The following is a 7,655-nucleotide window of genomic DNA, read 5'->3' as shown; positions in this document are numbered from 1 at the left end:
TCAATCAGACTGTTTTCTTGCTTTGGATTGTTCGAGATTTTATATATGTGTGCTATCGCATTGTGGGTTTGATTGTATTTTTCTGATAATCAGTGAAGTTGAGCATCCTTTTGTATACCCATTGACTATTTGTATGTCTTTGGAGAAACGTCAATTCAGGTTCTATACCTATTTTTTAATCAGCCTGTTTTCTTGCTTTGGATTGTTTGAGATTCTTACATATGTTGGATATTAATCACTTATCAGATGTAGTTTGCAAATACTTCCTCTCATTTTGTAAGTTTCCTCTTCACTCTATTGATGGTTTCCTTTGCTGTTCAGAGCATTTCAGTTTCATGCAATCTCACTTGCCTATTTTTCCTTTGGTTGACTATGTCATTGGTGTCATATCCAAAAATCATTGCCAAGACCAATGTCAACAAACTCCCTTGTTTTATTCCAGTAGTTTCACATATTCAGGTCTTACATTTAATTCTTAAATACATTTTGAGTTGACTCTTGTATATGCGGTGAGAAAAGGGTCCAATTTCATTCTGTGTATGGATATCCATTATTTCCCAACCATTTACTGAAAAGACTAGCTTTTGCCCATTACACAATGAGTGAACACATTACACAGTTACATCTTTGTCAAAGATCAGTTGACCATAAACATGTGGATTTATTTCTAGGCTTTCTTTTCTGTTCCATCTGCCTGCATGTCTGTTTTTAATGCCAGAACCATACTGTTTTGATTTACTGTAGGTTTGTAATACATTTTGAAATTGGAAAGTGTGATGCATCTGGCTTTGTTCTTCTTGCTAAACATTGCTTAGGCTATGCAAGGTCTTTGTGGTTCCATACAAATTTTAAGATTTAAAAAAAATTTTTTTTGCCTATAAATGTGAAAATGCCACTGGATTTTGATAGGGATTGCATTACATCTGTGGATCACTTTGGGTACTATGGGCATTTTAACAGTATTAATTCTTCCAATCCATAAACTTGAGATGTCTTCTGATTTATTAGTGTCTTCTTCAGTTTCTTTCATCAATTTTTCATGGTTTTCAGTGTACAGATCTTTTACTTCATTGGTTAAATTTAGTCCTAGAGTATTTTTTCATGCTACTGTAAGTGGAATCTTTTTCTTAATCATTGTTATAAAAAGATGACTTTTTTTTTTTTTTTTTGAGACAGGGTCTCACTCTGGATGGGTCTCAGGCTGGAGTGGCACAATCATGGCTCACTGTAACTTCTGCCTCCCAGGTTCAAGTGATTCTTTTGCCTCAGCCAACTGAGTAGCTGGAATTACAGGTACGTGCCATGATGCCCAGCTAATTTTTGTATTTTTAGTAGAGATAGGATTTAGCCATATTGGCCAGGCTGATCTCAAACTCCTCACCTTAAGTGATCCACTTCCCTTGGCCTCCCAAGGTTCTGGAATTACAGGCATGAGCCACCATGCTTAGCCTGAAAGGTGACTTTTGTAGTGTCAATTTTGTATTCTGCAACTTGACTGAATTCATTTATTACTTCTAAAATTCTTGGTGGATTATTTAAGATTTTCTTTATATAGCATCATGTCATCTGTAAACAGAGATCATTTTACTTCTTCTCTTCCAATTTGGATGAGTTTTATGTCTTTTTCCTACTTGATCTGGCTAGGACTTGCAGTACTATGTTGAAAAAGTGACAAGAGTGGGCATTCTGGGGCTGGACATGATGGTTCATATCCTTCTGCCTTTGCCTCCCTAGGTGTTGGTTTCTTTAATCCAAGCACTTAGGTAGGCAAAGGCAGGACAATAGCTTGAGTCCAAATGCTTAAGATCAGGTTGGGAAACATAGTGAGAGCCCATTCTCCACAAAAAAAAAAAGAATAAATAAAAGAGTGGGCACACTGGTAGAGTTCCTGATCTTAGAGGAAAGGATTTTATCATTTCGCTGTTGACTGTAATGTTACCTGTGGGCTTGTCATATATGGAATTTATTATGTTGATGTACATACCTGCCTTACCTAATTTTTTGAAATTTTTTTTTTTTTTTTTAATCATAGAAAGATGTTGAATTTTGTCAAATATTTTGTCTGTGCCTCCGGAAATAATAATAAAAAAAAAAAACATTGTTTGGGATGGAGTCACACTCTGTCTCCCAGGCTGGAGCGTAGTGATGCAGTCTCAGCTCACTACAACCTCTGCTTCTGGGTTCAAATGATTCTTGTGCCTCAGCCTCCCAAGTAGCTGGGATTACCATCCCATGCCACCACACTCAGATAATGTTGTAGTTTTAGTAGAGATGGGGTTTGACCAGATTGGCCAGGCTGGTCTCAAACCCCTGACTTTAATTGATCAGCCAACCTCAGCCTCCCAAAGTGCTGGGATTACAGGCATGAGCCACCACACCAACCCTGATCAAATGATTTTTATATTTTATTCTATTAATATGGTGTATTGAATTTAGTGGGTTTTGTATGTTGAAACATGTACACATTCCAGGGATAAATCCCACATTGTGTATGATCCTTTTACATGCTGTTTGATTCCATTTACTAGTATATTGTTGAGGATTTTGCATCTATAAGATATTCATCAGAAATATTGGCTGTAATTTTCGTTTTTTCATAGTGTCCTTGTCTGGCTTTGAGGTCAGGATAATATAGGCCTCATAAAATGAATTTGGGAATATTCCCTCCTTTAAAATTTTTTAAGAAGGATTTGAGAAGCATTGGCATTAATTCTTCTTTAATGTTTGGCAGGATTTAGTAATGATGCCATCTGGTCGTGGGTTTTTATTTGTTGTGAAAGTTTGATTACTAATTCTTTTTCTTTAGTCTTTTAGTCTTTTCAGATTTTCTATTTCTCTATAATTCGCCCTTGGTAGTTTGTATGTTTCTAGGCATTTATCTATTTATTATTGGTTATTTATTTTCTTGGCTTATAATTGTTCACAGTTGTCTTTTATGATCCTTTTAATTATGTGGTGTCAATTGTAATTCATCTGTCATTTATAATTTTATTTATTTATTTAGAGTCTTATTTTTTGCTTGGTTAGTCTAACTAAATGATTGTAAATTTTATTTATCTTTTTAAAAAACAAATTTTAGTTTTGTTAATCTTTTCTGTTGTTTTTTCATGTCGATTTCATGTACGTTTCTGTAATCTTTATTATTTCTTTCTATCTGCTTACTTTGGGGCTTCATTTGTTTTTCTTCTTTATATTCTTAAGATATAAGCTTAGATTGTTTGCTTGAGGTCTTTCTTTTTCCTAAAGTAGGCATTTATTGCTATAAACATTCTTTTTTTAAATATATATATATATATAATTAGACTTTAGGTTCTGGGGTACATGTGAAGAACATGCAAGATTGTTGCACAGTTAGATACTTGGCAATGTGGTTTGCTGCCTCCATCCCCATCACCTATATCTGGCATTACTCCCCATGTTATCCCTCCCCAACTCCCTATCCCTCACTGTCCCTCCCCTAATCTCCCTCAGCAGACCACAGTGTGTGATGCTCCCCTCCCTGTGTCCATGTGTTCTCATTGTTCAACACCTATGAATGAGAACATGTGGTGTTTGATTTTCTGTTCTTGTGTCAGTTTGCTGAGAATGATGGTTTCACCCATGTCCTTACAAAGGACACGAACTCAACGTTTTTTATGGCTGCATAGTATTCCATGGTGTATGTGTGCCACATTTTCCCTGTCCAGTCTATCATTGTAGCCATTTGGATTGGTTCCAATTCTTTGCTATTGTAAACACTGCTGCAATGAACATACATGTGCATATGCCTTTATAATACAATGATTTATAATCCTTTGGCTATATACCCAGTAATGGGATTGCTGGGTCAAATGGAATTTCTGTTTCTAGGTCCTTGAGGAATCTTCACACTGTCTCCAAAATGGTTGAACTAATTTACACTCCCACCAACAGTGTAAAAGTGTTCCTATTTCTCCACATTCTCTCCAGCATCTGTTGTCTCCAGATTTTTTAATGATCACCATTCTAACTGGCCTGAAATGGTATCTCAATGTAGTTTTGATTTGCATTTCTCTAATGACCAGTGATGATGAGCATTTTTTCATATGGTTGTTGGCCTATATATGTCTTCTTTTGAAAAGTGTCTTTTCATGCCCTTCACCCACTTTTGAATGGGTTTGTTTTTTCATGTAAATTTGTTTTAGTTCTTTGTAGATTCTGGATATAAGTCCTTTGTTAGATGGATAGATTGCTAAATTTTTTTCTGATTCTGTTGGTTACCAGTTCACTCTAATGACTGTTTCTTTTGCTGTGCAGAAGCTCTGGAGTTTAATTAGATCCCATTTGTCTATTTTGGCTTTTGTTGCCAATGCTTTTGGTGTTTTAGTCATGAAGTCCTTGCCTATGCCTATGTCCTGAATGGTTTTGCCAAGGTTTTCTTCTAGGGTTTTTATGGTGTTAGGTCTTATGTTTAAGTCTATAATCCATCTGGAGTTCATTTTAGTGTAAGTTGTCAGGAATGAGTCAAGATTCTGCTTTTGCACATGACTAGCCAGTTATCCCAACACCATTTATTAAACAGGGAATCTTTTCCCCATTGCTTGTTTTAGTCAGCTTTGTCAAAGATCAGATGGTTGTAGATGTGTGGTGTTGCCTCTGAGGCCTCTGTTCTGTTCCATTGGTCTATATCTCTGTTTTGGTACCAGTACCATGCTGTTTTGATTACTGTAGGCTTGTAGTGTAGTTTGAAGTCAGGTAGCGTAATGCCTCCAGCCTTGTTCTTTTTGCTTAGCATTGACTTGGCTATGCCGGCTCTCTTTTGTTTCCGTATGAAGTTTAAGGTGGTTTTTTCCAGTTCTGTGAAGAAAGTCATTGGTAGCTTGATGGGGATAGCATTGAATCTATAAATTACTTTGGGCAATATGATCATTTTCATGATATTGATTCTTCCTAACCATGAGCATGGAATGTTCCTCCATCTGTTTGTGTCTTCTCTTATTTCCTTGAGCAGTGGTTTCTAGTTCTCCTTGAAGAGATCCTTTACATCCTTTGTTTGTTGTATTCCTAGGTATTTGATTCTCTTTGTAGCAATTGTGAATGGCAGTTCATTCTTGATTTGGCTCTCTTCAAGTCTGTTATTGATGTATAGGAATGCTTGTGATTTTTGCACATTGATTTTGTATCCTGAGACTTTGCTGAAGTTGCTTATCAATTTAAGGAGATTTGGGGCTGAGACAATGGGGTCTTCTAAATATACAATCATGTTGTCTGCAAATAGAGACAATTTGACTTCCTCCTTTCCTAATTGAATACCCTTTATTTCTTTTTCTTGCCTGATTGCTGTGGCTAGAACTTCCAATACTATATTTAATAGGAGTGGTGAGAGAGGGCATCCTTGTCTAGTGCCAGATTTCAAAGGGAATGCTTCTAGGTTTTGCCCATTCGGTATGATATTGGCTGTTGGTTTGTCATAAATAGCTTTTATTATTTTGAGATATGTTCCATCAATACCTAGCTTATTCAGAGTTGTTAGCATAAAAGGCTGCTGAATTTTGTCAAAGGCCTTCTCTGCATCTATTGAGATAATCATGTGATTTTTGTCTTTGGTTCAGTTTATGGGATGAGTTACGTTTATAGACTTGCATATGTTGAAACAGCCTTGCATCCCCAGGATGAAGCCTATTGATTGTGATGGATAAGCATTTTGATATGCTGCCGCAATCGGTTTGCCAGTATTTTATTGAAGATTTTTGCATCTATGTTCATCATGGATATTGGCCTGAAGTTTTCTTTTCTTGTTGAGTCTCTGCCGGGTTTTGGTATCAGGATGATGTTGGTCTCATAAAATGATTTGGGAAGGATTCCCTCTTTTTGTATGTCTGGTAGAATTCAGCTGTGACCCCTTCTGGCCTTGGCTTTTTTTGGTTGGTGGGCTATTAATTGCTGCCTCCACTTCAGCCCTTGTTATTGGTCTATTCAGGGTTTTGACTTCTTCCTGGTTTAGGCTTGGGAGGGTGCAAATGTCCAGGAATTTATCCATTTCTTCCAGGTTTACTGGTTTATGTGCATAGAGTTGTTTGTAATAATCTCTGATGGTGGTTTGTATTTCTGTGGAATCTGTGGTGATATCCCCTTTATCGTTTTTTATTGCATCTGTTTGATTATTCTTTTTTTTTTCCCTTTGGTTAATATGGCTAGTGGCATGTCTATTTTATTGATCTTTTCAAAAAAACCAGCTCTTGGATTCATCAATTTTTTGCAAGGTTTTTTTTTTTTCTTTGTCTCTGTCTCCTTCAGTTCTGCTCTGATCTTAGTTATTTCTTGTTTTCTGCTAGCTTTTGAGTTTTTTTTTTTATCTTGCTCCTCTAGCTCTTTCAATCTTGAAGATAGGGTTTTGATTTCAGATCTTTTCTTGCTTCTCATGTGGGCATTTATTGCTATAAATTTTCCTCTAGACAATGCTTTATATGTGTCCCAGATGTTCTGGCACACTGTGTCTTCCTTCTCATTGGTTTCAAAGAACATCTTTATTTCTGCCTTCATTTCATTGTTTATCCAGTCAACATTCAAGAGCCAGTTGTTCAATTTTGATGAAGTTGTGCAGTTCTTAGTTGGTTTCTGAATTCTGAGTTCTAATTTGATTACAGTTTGGTCTGAGAGAGTGTTATGATTTCCGTTCTTTTGCATTTGTGAGGGGTGATTTACTTCCAATTATGTGGTCAATTTTAGAGTATGTGTGATGTGGTGCTGAGAAGAATGTGTATTCTGTATATTTGTAGTGGAGAGTTCTGTAAATGTCTATTAGGTTTGCTTCGTCCAGAACTGAGTTCAAGTCCTGAATATCCTTGTTAATTTTCTGTCTTGCTGATCTGTCTAATATTGACAGTGGAGTGTTAAAATCTCCCACTATTATTTTGTGGGAGTCTAAGTCTCTTTGTAGGTCATTAAGAACTTTCGTTACGTATCTGGGTGCTCCTGTATTGGGTGTGTATATATTTAGGATTGTTAGCTCTTCTTGTTGCATTGATCCTTTTACCATTATGTAATGCCCTTCTTTGTCTCTTTTGATCTTTGTTGGTTTAAAGTCTATTTTATCAGCAACTGTGATTGCAACTCCTGCTTTTTGTTGCTCTCCATTTGCTTAGTAAATATTCCCCCATCTGTTTATTTAGAGCCTATGTGTATCCTTGCATGTGAGATGGGTTTCCTGAATACAGCACACTGATAGGTTTTGATTTTGTATCCAATTTGCCAGTCTGTGTCTTGATTGGGGCATTTAGCCCATTTACATTATGGTTAATATTGTTATGTGTGAATTTGATACTGCCGTTTTGATGCTAGCTGGTGGTTTTGCCCATTAGTTGATGTAGTTTCTTCATTGTGTTGATGCTCTTTATCATTTGGTAGGTTTTTGGAGTGGCTGGTACTGGTTGTTCCTTTCTATGTTTAGTCCTTCTTTCAGGAGCTGTTGTAAAGCAGGCCTGGTGGTGATGAAATCTCTGAGCAATTGCTTGTTCATAAAGGATTTTATTTCTCCTTCACTTGTGAAGCTTAGTTTGGCTAGATATGAAATTCTAGGTTGAAGATTCTTTTCTTTAAGGATGTCGAATATTGGGCCCCACTGTCTCCTGGCTTGTACGGTTTCTACTGAGAGATCCACTGTGAGTCTGATGGGCTTTCCTTTGTGGGTAACCTGA

Source organism: Cebus imitator, unplaced genomic scaffold (genome assembly GCF_001604975.1).
Source record: "Cebus imitator isolate Cc_AM_T3 unplaced genomic scaffold, Cebus_imitator-1.0 Scaffold146, whole genome shotgun sequence".
NCBI classification, from domain to species: Eukaryota; Metazoa; Chordata; class Mammalia; order Primates; family Cebidae; genus Cebus; species Cebus imitator.
The sequence above is the reverse complement of the archived record's forward strand: the minus strand, read 5'-3'. Positions refer to the sequence as shown.